General features: G+C 37.2%; 1 long non-coding RNA gene across 5 annotated transcripts in view; it reads right to left on the bottom strand.

Moving 5' to 3' along the window:
- The window catches only part of LOC102140924 (uncharacterized), a 64592-nt gene that overhangs the window by 26849 nt on the left and 23968 nt on the right, over nt 1-13775 (bottom strand). For 2 of the 5 annotated variants that reach the window (XR_012421807.1, XR_001484684.3), the window contains 2 exons: nt 8061-8281; nt 1666-3703 (listed from right to left, as the gene is read on the bottom strand). The exons of 1 other annotated variant lie outside the window; for it this stretch is intronic. This is a non-coding gene — a long non-coding RNA (uncharacterized lncRNA). Of the gene's footprint in view, nt 1-1665; nt 3704-8060; nt 8282-13775 lie in introns of those variants that run through there. 2 more of the 5 variants (XR_012421809.1, XR_012421806.1) reach the window with 1 other exon arrangement.

The following is a 13775-nucleotide window of genomic DNA, read 5'->3' as shown; positions in this document are numbered from 1 at the left end:
TTCCACTTTCAATGAAGCTTTCTCAGGCCACTGTCTGTCTTTTGCTCTATTATTCTTCAAAGCATCATCACTACATAATCTAATATTCATGTCTTCATTCTTTATTTATCTCATTAATCATCTGTTTGCTCCTAGTAAACTGTTACCTATGTGATAATACTGGTGCAAAAGTAATTGCAGTTTTTGCCATTAAAAGTGAGGGCCAAAAACCTCAATTGCTTCTAATGGCAAAACCCACAATTACTTTTGCAACCACCTAATATCTTTTTTTAAAATTGCTTCATCCTTAGTTCTTATACAGTGTCTAACTCGTGGTTGTTATTAAATAAATACTAGTTTATTGAATGGTAAAACAAATGGGAAATCCACACTCCAATTCCAGGAAAGCGATTACCACTGAGGGTGGTGAATGCAGACAGCATTAGAAGCTGGTGGCTTATATATACCTATTAAATGTGTCTCATTAAAAAGTGAATAATCAAAAAGCATATAATGCAAAAATGTTAACAGCACTTTACCTCAGCTGTGCATATATTGGTTCCTATTTGCTTTCCTGTGTGCTTGAAATTTAAAATGTTTTATGATTTTTTAACATAAAGAGGAGAAACAACTTTGGAAGTTTGGCATATTGCATTGTTCTTTTGGGATATAACATATTATTTCCTTTAAACTCAGTATTTCTCAGAGATCTTTTAACATGAGACACATTTTTTTCAAGTGAACAGCTATAAATGATTTCTGCAAATAAATGTGGTTCCCTGTTTGTTTTACTACTCAACCAATCAATATTTATAAAATACCGATTACGAGTTAGACACTTGTCTAAAAACTGAGGATAGAGCAGTTTAAAAAATGATACCATGTTACCAGGTGGGTTATAGTCCAGTGAGAACAGACAGATGACAAACAAGTGGAGTAAATGAATGATTCAAAGCAGGGATGATAGATTAAGTAGCAGGGATGTTACAGAGAAAAACAAAGCAAGCAAGAAAGACAGTGGCCTGAGAAACGAGATAAAACTTTGACTTCATTTTCCTTTCAACTTGGGTCTTGTTTATCTCTAAGGTTTGCCAATATGTACTAGGACCAGAGCTCTCCTGTAAAATACTTTAACACTGAGACATTTACAAAAGTAGATCTCATATCACATTGTATTACTTATGTATATATGTATATATGAATGTATGTATGTATATATGTATCAGTTTTCTAACCATGCTGCTTGATTTCCCAAAGCAAGTGCATCATATTAAAAAACATCATAAAGAGTACCTCATATTAATTTCCCAAATCAAGCTGCATGATTTGGTAAATTCAAGCTACATGATTTGGGAATGAATATGATGTACTGTTTATGTAGATCATATTAATTTATATTCACTTCTGCACTTGTCTAACTGAATTCATTTTTTAAGTTATATGTGGAGCTCTGCCTTAGATTTTGAGGGCGTGGGGGCTACATACATACATATGTCCTCAAGGAAAATGACAAATATGTAACTGTTTTTCATTTTATTTTGGCTTCCTGGGAGCTTATAGCCCATTTTGTTTTTCAAATAAATTACATAAAATCTTGGACAAACTAAGCTAAACCAAGGTGAACCTGGTCAGAATGGTAAAAGAATAAGAAAACAAATCCTTTGAAGGAGAAAAATGGCAGAAAAATTTGCTAAGAGAATAAGCGAACTTATTTTTATGTTTTCAAATATTTGAGAAGTGTATACAATTTATCTGTTGACCCCAGAAGGCACAACTAACACCGATGAGTAAAAATGCAATACAGGAAAGAACTTTCTAGTTATCATAACCATCAAGATGGACTGAAACATATCATTAATGTCTAATGAGCATGTCTAGTACACATGGAAAAATCTTGAAGTTTCTTTCCAACTCTCCAGTTCCATAAATCTATAAATATTGGTCCTTTGATATTTATGCCAATCTTCTCTGTAATCTGGAATGAGGGAGCTCACTTCCCACAAAAGACCAACGCTCCTTCCTCATTTAGCTTCTTTCTAAAGGCTCTGACATCTATTTACAAAAATTCTTAGTGTCACAGAGTTCAATGAAGGGTGTTTGCACATATGTAAATAAGTGTGCATGCCTTGTCCAGGGTTGTTAAAGGTTACTGATGCGTGCCATAAATTTTTAAGAGTCATCTGCTGCTCTGGGCAGAGGCCACGGCTGGTAAGGCTGTTGTGCTGCCATCCACTCATCATAAATCCTTCAGAAGGCTTCGCACTGTCATGGGCAATTTTGTTTTTATTGCTACTCTTTCATTTAACAAAACATGATAAATTGGTTCTGTCTATTGTGCGTTTCTCAAATAGCCACTTCCTGGTTCATTATCATGATTATATGACACGTGAAAAGAATAGGGAAGGCTGAGTTAATGGGGCTGTCTATGAGCCACAGACTGCTAGGAAACTAAAAAGATCTGCATGTTGACAGCATCACAGCTGAGTATCGGGACCCACCAGATGTCCCTGAGCTGTGACCAAAATCAAGGAGCCTTTGTTGACACCCCACCCACACACACCAACACCCGCAAAGGTTATGCATTAAAGAAGGATGATAGATCAGTATTGTGCAAAAAGGAATAAAAATAAAAAAATAAAATATTGTATGTTTTCCTTATGAGTCTTCCAATTGCTTTCTTTGTATCCCCTATAACTCTCTCTATTGTGCAAAAATTCAATTAACAATTTCATAAATCAATTACAAGAGTCTTTTTTTTAATGAAGTTATCAAATATTTAATGGATGTTTTTCAGAGCACAATGGTGAAATTCAATTTCTAGTAAATTAGTTTTTTTAACCTAATCCCAGAATATGCTTAATTATGTAACATAATTTTGCGTTAGGTATTTAGTGACAGAAACAAGTACTATTTGGTCATTACAATCTCATGATTATAATTCATCAAAGTACATTCAGAAATGATTTTACCATGATTCAGCAACAATATCAACAAAACAGCAAATACTAAATTGAAGTGGAGTTAGATATTTTCTAGCTTCAGAAACCATTTTTCTAGGCCCAGAGTTTTCTGTGTGCGCACTGCACATAACCAACAATAGTAGTGATGAGAGCGAACACATGCACAGGGCTTTGGAGTCTGAAATGAATTTGCTCACCTGGTCCCTTCTTTGATCATCCTGATTATGCTGAGAGGTAGACAAGCTCTACTTCATTTTCCACATGAAGAACTGAAGATTCAGGAAAGTTAAGTGACTCTTCTTGAAGATGAATCTAAAATGTGCTAGGCTGGAATTCTGGCTTCAAAATCTGTTTTCTTTTCCATTTTATTTTCTTTTCCAACTCTGTCTCTGTCCATTAAAAAATCTGTTCCTTCCCCTGCCACACCATGCCTTGTGGTTGATGCCTCAGTAACACTGAAATGCTATCGGTGAACAGACCTGCCATGTGATTCCAGAAGCCCATGGCTTGCACAGCCTGTTCTGATTGCTTGGAATTCTTCTCCAGGTGAACAATGAAGCTCCTGTTGATCTTCTAAAATTCTTCATTGTCATCATCTCCTTAGTATCACATTTCCAGACACCTTTCCATATTTTTTTAAAACTTTGTATTTAATGCCCAAACACACCCCAAAATAGAATTTCTTCCAGCCTCAACATTTGTCAATCTTCAGTCCTTTGTGATTTTTCCATCATTTCCTTGATGTATTTGTTGGTTTTGTGTTGCTGTTTGCCAGAAAATTTCAAAACAAATTTTAGACATCTGTGAATATGTTCATATACATTCTAAAACATTTTGTTTCCCATTTGTAACCTATTTATGATTATGTCATTTCTTCCCCAGTATGTCATCAATTGTCCTCAGTTTTTTCAACATGTATCTTCTGTTGGCTTATTCAAATAAGAATTAGAGGAGATTCTCATACTGTACTTTCTTGATGTGGAACTTGTATCCCCCTCAGTCTATAGCAGGCTCCCCACCTACCTCCGACATTTCCCCCATGCTTTTCCTTTCTTGAAGAAATGGTAGAATTTCTCAAAGTCTGGATTTGATTCATTGCATCTCCTGCTATTTAATATGTTCCTTTATCTTATTTCTTATTAACTAGGCAATTAAGTCTAGATGCTTGATTACATTCGGTCTTTATATATAGATAGATGAAACTTGATTAAATGCTTGATTAAATACATTTTGTATGTATGTATATGTGAATAATTGAAATGGGGTATCAAGCATTTCCTATTGCACCATCTCAAAGAAATACATACAATCTTATTGTTCCACTTTTAAAACAGTAAAGTTAATGTCTGGGTTCAGACATTATCAATCTGATCCATTCATTAATGACATCCCTGTCTATCTTTCCCAGTGGATTTCACCCGTGGTAAAGTAGTAAACAAAAGAAAACAAATATTTGTTGCCTAGCACCATTATTTCATTGGAAGTAGCAAAATGGTAATTTCTAAATTCAAACATTTGTCCTTTTTTGTAATTTTTTTCTGTAACAAACTTAGCCTCACCAAGTATTTTTTTTTCTAAAATGCAGTCTGTATTAGAAAGGCAGGATAAATGTTGTTATCTTCTTTTACTTAGCAATATTTAGAATAATCAGTGGGTGCCCTAGCAAACTCCAAAGTTGATCAATAAGGTTATTATTTTTAAAAATGTATTATTATAAATGAATGGACGTGTGCACGTTTGTGTGTATGTATATGTGTGTGTACATTTTCAAAATATTTTTATGGTGTAATTCACTCCACTGCAGTTGACATTCTCTTGGTTGCTCAAATTTTCTCATCAAGGGCAGTAGAACTCCGTTTTGCAAGTTGCTTCTTATACAGATGGCCTCTTGTTCATCTGTGATAATTTATTTGCTTTCGACATGACCAAATGTGCCAGGCTCACATTTTATTAGATGAGACCTTTTAAATTGCCGAAATTCAATCATTTTGGACCTACAAAGGGACAATGTAATACAGTTCAAACTAATACATATTTTGCTCCTATAGTAGAGTGAGCTAGTTCAGGGAGTCCTGGTTCCTTATAGTGAAATAGTGTTTAGATATCATAGGGGATGAAATGTTAATTGGTCCTGGCTTTTGATTACTTCAATATATATTTCTTAAAAGAGAAAAAAAAACACAAGTGTGTAATAATTTTTCAATTTATGTAAAGATTATATGATTTTACTTTTATTGAAATTCTTTTTATTTTTGTATTTCATTTCTCTTATGAAAATCTTCCTTTCTAATTATACTAATAAAAACATATTTTCTTTATCCTATTTAAACTATGCTAGGCATATGCAATAGTCTCAAAAAACAAAGTAGTAATGTCAATATTGCTGACAGAACAAATATATTATAACAAAATTGTTATAGATTACCAGATGCAATATAAGATACTGTGTTAGGTTTTTCTTTCATTGCTGTAAAGAAATACATGAGACTGGATAATTCATAAAGAAAACGGGTTTAATTGGCTCATGGTTCTGCAGGCTGTTCAGGAAGTATAGCACTGGCATTCACTTCTGGAGAGGCCTCAGGAAGCTTCCAACCATGACAGGAGGTGAAGGAGGAACAAACACATCAATGGCAAAAGGAGGACCATCCGGGCGAGGTGGCTCATGCCTATAATCCCAGCACTTTGGGAGGCTGAGGCGGGTGGATCACGAGGTCAGGAGATGGAGACCATCCTGGCTAACACAGTGAAACCCCGTCTCTACTAAAAATAAAAAATAAAAATAATAATAATAATAAAAAAAATAGCCGGGTGTGGTGGCGGGCACCTATAGTCCTAGCTACTTGAGAGGCTGAGGCAGGAGAACGGCGTGAACCCAGGAGGTGGAGGTTGCAGTGAACTGATATCGCGCCACTGCACTCCAGCCTGGGCAACAGAGCAAGACTGCGTCTCAAAAAAAAAAAAAAAAAAAAAAAAAAAAAAGGACCAAGGAAGGTAAGGAAAAGAGCCACATGCTTTTAAATGACTAGATCCCCTGTGAAATCAGAGCAAGAGCTCACTTCTCACCAAGTGGATGGTGTAAACCATTCATGAGGTATCTGCCCCCACGATCCAAACAGTTCCCAGCCAGCCCCACCTCTGACACTGGTGATTGCATTTCAGCATGAGATTTGGGAGGGACGAATGTCAAAACCATACCAGATACCTTGTGTTTACTTTTAGCTTAGATTATACTTGGGTTTTAGAGTAACTTAATCATTATTTGACTTCCTGTACTACTTAGTTGATATATTTTAGGTTCATTTATTTCTATTTTTACAGATTGTTTTCTTTTTCATTCTTAAAAAAATTACATAATATTTTTCATGGTTTTAGAGTCCTCCAGCTATTTTGTAACACCATCTTAATATTTATATTATTTGCAATCATTGTATATATGATATTATACATTTGTGTGTGTTCATGCCAGTATATCTCACTTGACCAGGAACTAAGTGGGGTCAGGTTCTGTGTCTATATATAGCAAAGTAATTGGCAAGAGAGAAAGTTCTAAACTTAGACGTGAGTCGTGTGTGTGTGTGTGTGTGTGTGTGATGTGAATACAAGAATGAAACAGTTGTACATCAGAAAGGTAAACTTGTAGTGTTCATTTCTGGAATACATAACATGTGTGTTGATCTCAATAAAGACTAGGAATATAGGTTGCTGGGGTATATTTGGAATCACTGGGTGTTCTTCCATGCCGAAAAGTGAAAAAAATTAGTGCTGAGTTAGGTAAAATGAACCCATCTTAGTAGAATGAAGATGGGATATTAGCTGTGCAGGGCTTTTTGAAATTAGAACCTCAATGGTCAAGCTCTACAACTCCAGTTAGACAGATCTGGATTCAAATCCTAGCCCAGCTCTACCTCTGAATAAATATGTAATATTGGACAAGTTATCTACATTTTCTCTAACCCAAATTCCCTTATTATGCAATGGAGACAGTAAAAATTCCTGCCTCTTAAGGTTGCTGTGAGGAATCTGTGATAAAATAAATATAATGTGCTTATCACAGGGCTATGAACATAGAAATTAAGTAGCTATTACTAAAGAACTCTTATTACCACCATCATCATAATTATCTACTGCTACTGCTAATACTACTATTTACCACACTGTTTTTAAATGCACTTCAAATTTATTAACTAAGGTAGTAGTTCTACCTTAATGACAAGTACATGACTCCACACTTAATGCCTAAGGTAGTAATTCTCAACCTTTACTGTACTTGGAAGCGGGGGAGGGACCTAAAAAGTACAGATGCCCAGTTGCCACCCCTGAAGATCTGTTGTCCTTGCTCTACAGTGTGGACCACGCGTGGGGTTTGAAAAGCTCTCAGGTGATGATAACGTAGCACTAGGATGGGGGAAAACTGCTGAAGGCCTTCAGATTTCAAACGATCAAGTGAGAAGCTGTTTGTTAACATTTGACTTATTCATTTATAGGCACAATTCTGCCTGGCAGTTTGTGAAAAGTCAAAATAATCAAAATCAATTTCCATTAAGAGCACTATGCACACCCCAGCTAGGATTCAGGGACACCCTTTTTCTCTCTGCCATTCTCTATCTGCTAATCTGCTAACTATGGATAAAGGTTTTCATTATCAGTAAAAAACCACTTGTGACTCAGGCTAAAGTACCAGTGAATCCCATTCACGTCATATGAAATAAAGGTAAAATGAATCAGTACTCCCAGGGACTAACATCCCGAGGTCAGTGAAGACCATTCTGCTTAGGAAAAAATAGGTATGAGGCACATTATCTCCTGTCCCAGCTATTGTGTTAATCTCTAAGTTTGATACACGTTAAGAATGAATCCTTAAAAAGAAAAAAGCACGCAGTTCAACCCCCTGCACCAGCATGAGCTGAATCTCTAAGTGCCGTTGTGCTTTGTATTTTTTCGTCTTATTCTTCCTAATGAACGTAAAAGCATTGAGGCTCAGAACGCAACTAGGATAATCAATAAGGACCTTTACAAACAACTCAGGCATTTTAAAGCTCCTCATCATTACAATGGAGACATAATTACATAAAAATTTTAAAAACCCACAGCAGGGCAGTGCAAGTATTACTGTAGTACCTTAGCTTTAAAATCAGATCCTGGGCTGGGTCCTACATTTATGATTCATTAATTTTACTCGTGATTTTCACATGAACATAGTTTTCAATGCTGAACAGGCACAAGGCAGCACCATCATCGATGCAGCAGGCTGGACCACGCCCCTCTCTGCTTACTCCACGTGTGTGCCGCAGGACAGCTAAGGATGGGGAACTGGAAGGCTGAAACTATTTTCTTCAGCTCTGTTTGAAAAGTAAACAAACTGTATCATTTAGAAGAAAAATTCAAGAACTTCTGATTTCTCTTTAGGCCACTGTACTTGCACATCTGCTTAATTTTCGGTTCACTGAGAAGCCTAGTTTTGAGTTGTAAAGATTCAAGGACAATAGTAAGTCGTATCTTTTGAAAGATCTGAATAATAAGAATCAACGTCACTGGAATTTTACTCCATTCCATAAATGTATAGATATAGATATAGATACAGATGACTTCTTTTTTTGATTTCTGGCATTGGAACCAGGCTCCATATTAAGAAAAAACTGAGCTAATAGTGCAATGAGGAATAACTAAACTTATTTGTCACATGAGCAAACTTTAAGAAGAGAGCCCACAGGGCACCAGACATTCAGGACTGGATCTGGATTATTGCTAGTGGACTCTCATCAGAAAGCCATTGACATGAACACAGATTCCCATCAATGAGTTCCTTACACACAATGAGTAATCATTGCACATAATGTGTAATCTTACATGTAATGTGTCTCATTAGAAACAGAATATCTCGAGATACGCTATATATAAATGGCATGTCAACATAGTTGGTGGAAGATTAATATTGTTTTGTGGGTGGTCCTAATAAGTTGTCCAGGGTGTTACATGTCACTGACTGTAGAATTCCCTTGGATTTACCATTTACAGTGATATCGACCACAAGTAGCAGTGGATGAAGACATGGTAGAATTGTTGGCACTGAACCCTGACTCAAAGTTTCCTTCTCCACTGCCATTCTCAGGGCTTGAAATGAAGCTTTGGGGTCCCCGAGACTCCCCTCTTAAGATATGTAGAAAATTAGAATATGCCACCTCAAAATATGCCTCTTTTGCCTAAGGATTGTTGAGCTCAAGGCAATTAAGAAACAGCAGATGCAAGAGTGCTCTCTGCATTGCCTGTTTGCCTAAATGCAGGGAACTGATTTACGAAGACCAGAGATATTCCACCTCCCTTTCTACAAGGGAAAACAAAGGTTAACCCCCTTAAGGCAAGTTTAGACCCTTTCTGGCTTGGAGAAAGGCAGAAAAAACTCATCTGCCAGTTATCTGCCTTCCCAAGGGTTGCCACCCCCAGGAACTCAGATTCCTTTCCCATGTCTTGTCATTTGTCTAAAAATTTACTGCTCTTTGTTGAGGATGCTACATAAGCTGGAAATCAGAGCCATCTTACTGAAAATGTCTCACTCTCTAGGCATCTCTCATGTATATGTGAAATATGCATGTTCGTAAACTTCTGTTTGTCTTTCACTTGTTAGTCTGTCTTTTGTTATAGGGGTTCATTTCAATGAAAAACTCATGATAATTAAGGAAAAAAGTATTTTTCTTCTCCCACTAGATGCAAATACTCCAGGAAAGAAAAAGGAAAGGAAATGGGAGCAAAGTAAAACATAAATATTTCCATACTCAATTTCCAGCAAACTGAGGCATAGAAGCTCATCACTGACTTGTCATTTCGTTGGAAAATACAGTTGCATATCTAGACCTTGCTTTCCAAGCTCAGTCACTCACCTTGCTACACGCACTAATATTTCTGCTCTGTTGCTGCCTCTCCCTCAGTGGCAGACTATTTTTTCATCTCAGTGTCCCTAGTGCCAAGTAAAAGCACTATGACTTTTTAGATGCTGAAAGCATGTTGAACTAAACCATGTTTGTTAAAAATAGCAATGTTACCCATTTCCCTATGTAGATCACTATAGATAATGCCATTCAAACTTTAAGACAATGCTGTATATATTGTCCTTGCTTTCATGGGGAAAAGCTCAATACTGCCTTTCAGCAAAGGGCCAGGTTGCTTCTCATCACAGACCTGGGGCTTCCATGTGCTACCTTCCCACAGTGTTTCACTGAAGAATGATGGGAAAAACATGGCGAAGGGTGCAGAATGCAGAGCTGAGGTTAGCACTTTGACGGCAATTTTATCTTTCCTATATTCCTCAGTTTTCTGAGATGCTGTATCTTTTACAAGAAAAACTTTTTTTTATCATGATCATTTTCAGATGTAGATTTTCTCTTTTAGAGTTTCTCTAACGTGCTGAATCCTGCATTCTTGCAAGTAAGGTATGGCAGCTTGAAAACGTGAAACATGGCATTTTCCTGAATTCTACATAGTTGTTAGTGTTGCGGCAAATGTATAAAATGCCACACTCTATGTGTTGTGTTTTGAAGCTCTGGTACTGTCATTTATAAAGATGTCCTTGCTTCCAATGTGCACTACGTATTGTAACTCAGAGAGGTATGAGTTTCCTGGAAGCCAGAGTGCCTTAGCTGGCTATCTCACTCACAGCATGGGGACCCACAGAGAAACCCAGGAGATTGTTAGTAGTTTGGCACTACCTTGGCATAAGACTTGTTGGCTCAAAGGATGCAGGGAACTTGAATTCTTTCTGGGTAAATGTGAAAACTCATTTATTAGTTTCTCTGCACCAATGCCTACACATAAAACATTGTTTCAAATGACAGAGGCTGTCACCATGTGGAGTAGAAACAGTCCTCCTCTTTACTCCTTTCTGTAGCATCTTCTTTTCATCTCAGCATATTCCTACCTCTCAGAGACATGGCATAGGACCTAGGCTAGAGAAAGAAAAATGTTTCCATTAACTTCTGCAGATTTCCTGTGCCAGTCAGAGTTTCTGAGAATCAAAGAGGATAAGTCATCTCCTTGGGTAGGAGTCTCTCGCTATCCTAGAAAAGGTGGGAAATTGTGATTTGGAGGTGCATATCTTTGGAACCAAACAGCTGATGGGTGGACCAATGTCTTGAATACTGTCTTACTCTACTACTATTCAATCTAGCAATCCCATCACTGGGTATATACCCAGAGGGAAATAATTTATTCTATCAGAAAGGTACTTGCACTCATAGGTTCTTTGCGGAGTGATTTACAATAGCAGGGACATAAAGTCAATCTAAGTGCCCATCAGCAGTGGATTGAATAAAGAAAATGTGGTGGACTTACACCACGAACGACTATGCAACCATAAAAAAGAATAAAACCAAGTCCTTTGCAGCAACATAAATGGAGCTTACCAGCATAAGAACAGAAAACCAAATACGGCATGTTCTCACCTATAACAGGGAGCTAAGCATTGAATAAACATGAACATAAATATGAGAACAATAGATACTGGGGACCACTAGATGGAGGTTGGAGGTAGAGAGGATGTAGGCTAAAGAACCACCTATTGGAAACTATGCTTACTGCCTGGGTGGCGAGAGCATTGGAATCCCAAGTCTCAATGTCATACAATTTACCCATGAAACAAACCTGCATGTATACCTTTTCATCTAGAATAAACTTTGAAATAAAAAAAAAAAATAGACTTCAAAGATCTGCACCAAACATATAGCAGACAAAATTACAAATTGTGTAAATGCCAGTTTTTACCACAAAAATCACTGGATGGTAGATACAGGAAAAAGAACATTAGACAGGATTGAAAAGTCTGGGTTTGAATCGTAGCGTGAAATTCAGATTCGCAGTAGTTTAGTTCTGCATCTGTTCACAAGCAAGAGAGAACAGGTGCTTCTGGACATATTGTTCATATATGTTCTAATTAATCTAGGCACTCTATTTGTAAGCCAATGGGGCATATCCACACAGTATAGCATATTGATTAAGTGCATGAGCGTTGATCATAGAGAGCGAGATGTAAAGACTAGCTCTGTACTCACAAGCTGTGTGATCTAAGCTACTGAGTAGATTTTCTTCATCAATAAAATATCCTTCATAACTCCAACTGCAATGATGATTATGAGGATAAATGAAAAGGAAGGCACAGGAGAACTTACCAGTGGCAGCTATTATTTTGGGATGACTATTGTACCAGATCCTCCTCCTAGGCTGAATGTGTGTTACTGCTGTTGCTCTCATTCTATTTTGTCTCACTGCCCAGCTGCTCAACTTCTAGTTTCAGAACCCAAATCTCTTCCCTCAGCAAAACACCCTCTCAGGAAATGGAACTATGGGAAACGTACTGGAACCTGAAAATGAGGAGATCACCCAATTTTCAGGTTCCAGGTCTGGGCTTTCGAGCCATGGTTGGAATTCTGAAAATTCTAAGTATACATTAACTAAATGTTAGTGCAATAAAAGGACCGATTCAGCAGCCATGGGAACTGCCTCAGTCATGGTCATAGGACCAAAGCCAGTTCACCAAGTCTTCCCTTTGCTTTTGCTGAGAATGTTGGGAAAGGGTCATTGTCTTCATGCTGAGACTTCCTGCTATTTGTAAAGAATGTACTAGGAGGTGCTGACGGGTATGGACGTTGTACATGTATGAGTCTGCAGGAAGGCAATCTCACTTGAAAGAATAATAAAGACCACCTGGATCCATTGAATTTCTACCTCAAACGTCTCAGTTTCTTGACGTATTCCATTTCATTTTTTATTTAAGTCAAATTGAATAGGTTTCTGTCATTTGTCACTAAGAGAGTTATGGCTAAGACACTTTTATTACACATCCCTCTTCTGAAACAAGACCAGGCCATTTATGATTTGTTTCTTGTTCAGAATTCTTCCCCTATCCTTTGAACTCGGTGTTAGAAGCTGGCCTCCCAAATGCCTGTGTCCAGATGGCTTAGGTGGGACTTAGGCTTGGACACAAGTTTATGATTCTCCTAGATCAGCATTTCCTGCAGTATTTATTCCATTGTAGGCAAGCTTATTATTAATTTATGTGAAAATACAAAGGCCACAGGATAGCTTAAAAATAACCTTCAAAATGAAAAAGAAAGTGGAAAAAATCACTCCGCCCAATATTAAATTCTATTATATAGCTGCATTAATTGAGACAGTGTGGTATTGGCCGAGAGACACATATATCGACTGAACAGAAGAGAAATTGACCAAAATAAATATGACCAACTGTTTTTTGATGAAAGTGCTAAGGCAATGCAATTAAAAATGAATACCCTTTTTAACAAATGGTGATGGAGCAGTTTAATATTTAGAGTTAAAAAAAAATTTTGACCTAAAATTCACAGCTCATATAATAATTAACTCAAAATAGATCTTGTACGTAAATATAAAATGTAACCTGATGAAACTTTTAGAAAAAAAATAAGAGGAAACCTTGGAGATTGAGAGTTGGGCAATATGTTCTTAGACTTGACACTAAAACAAATAATCTACAGAAGGACAAAGTAGTAAATTAGACTTCATCAAAATGAAAATCTTTGGCTCTGTAGAAAACCCCACTAACAGGATAAAAAGGCAAGCAATAGACTAGGAGAAAACACTTGTAGACTACATAGCTTTTAAGAATGAGTACCTACAAAAAATTAGCTTGGCGTGGTGGCAGGCACCTGTAGTCCCAGCTACTTGGGAGGCTGAGGCAGGAGAATGGTGTGAGTTTGCAGTGAGCCGAGATTGGGAGGTGGAGCTTGCAGTGGGTCCAGATTGTGCCACTGCACTCCAGCCTGGGCGACAGAGCGAGACTCCGTCTCAAAAAAAAAAAAGAAAAAAAAA

Source organism: Macaca fascicularis, chromosome 13 (genome assembly GCF_037993035.2).
Source record: "Macaca fascicularis isolate 582-1 chromosome 13, T2T-MFA8v1.1".
NCBI lineage: Eukaryota > Metazoa > Chordata > Mammalia > Primates > Cercopithecidae > Macaca > Macaca fascicularis.
The sequence above is the reverse complement of the archived record's forward strand: the minus strand, read 5'-3'. Positions and strand labels throughout refer to the sequence as shown.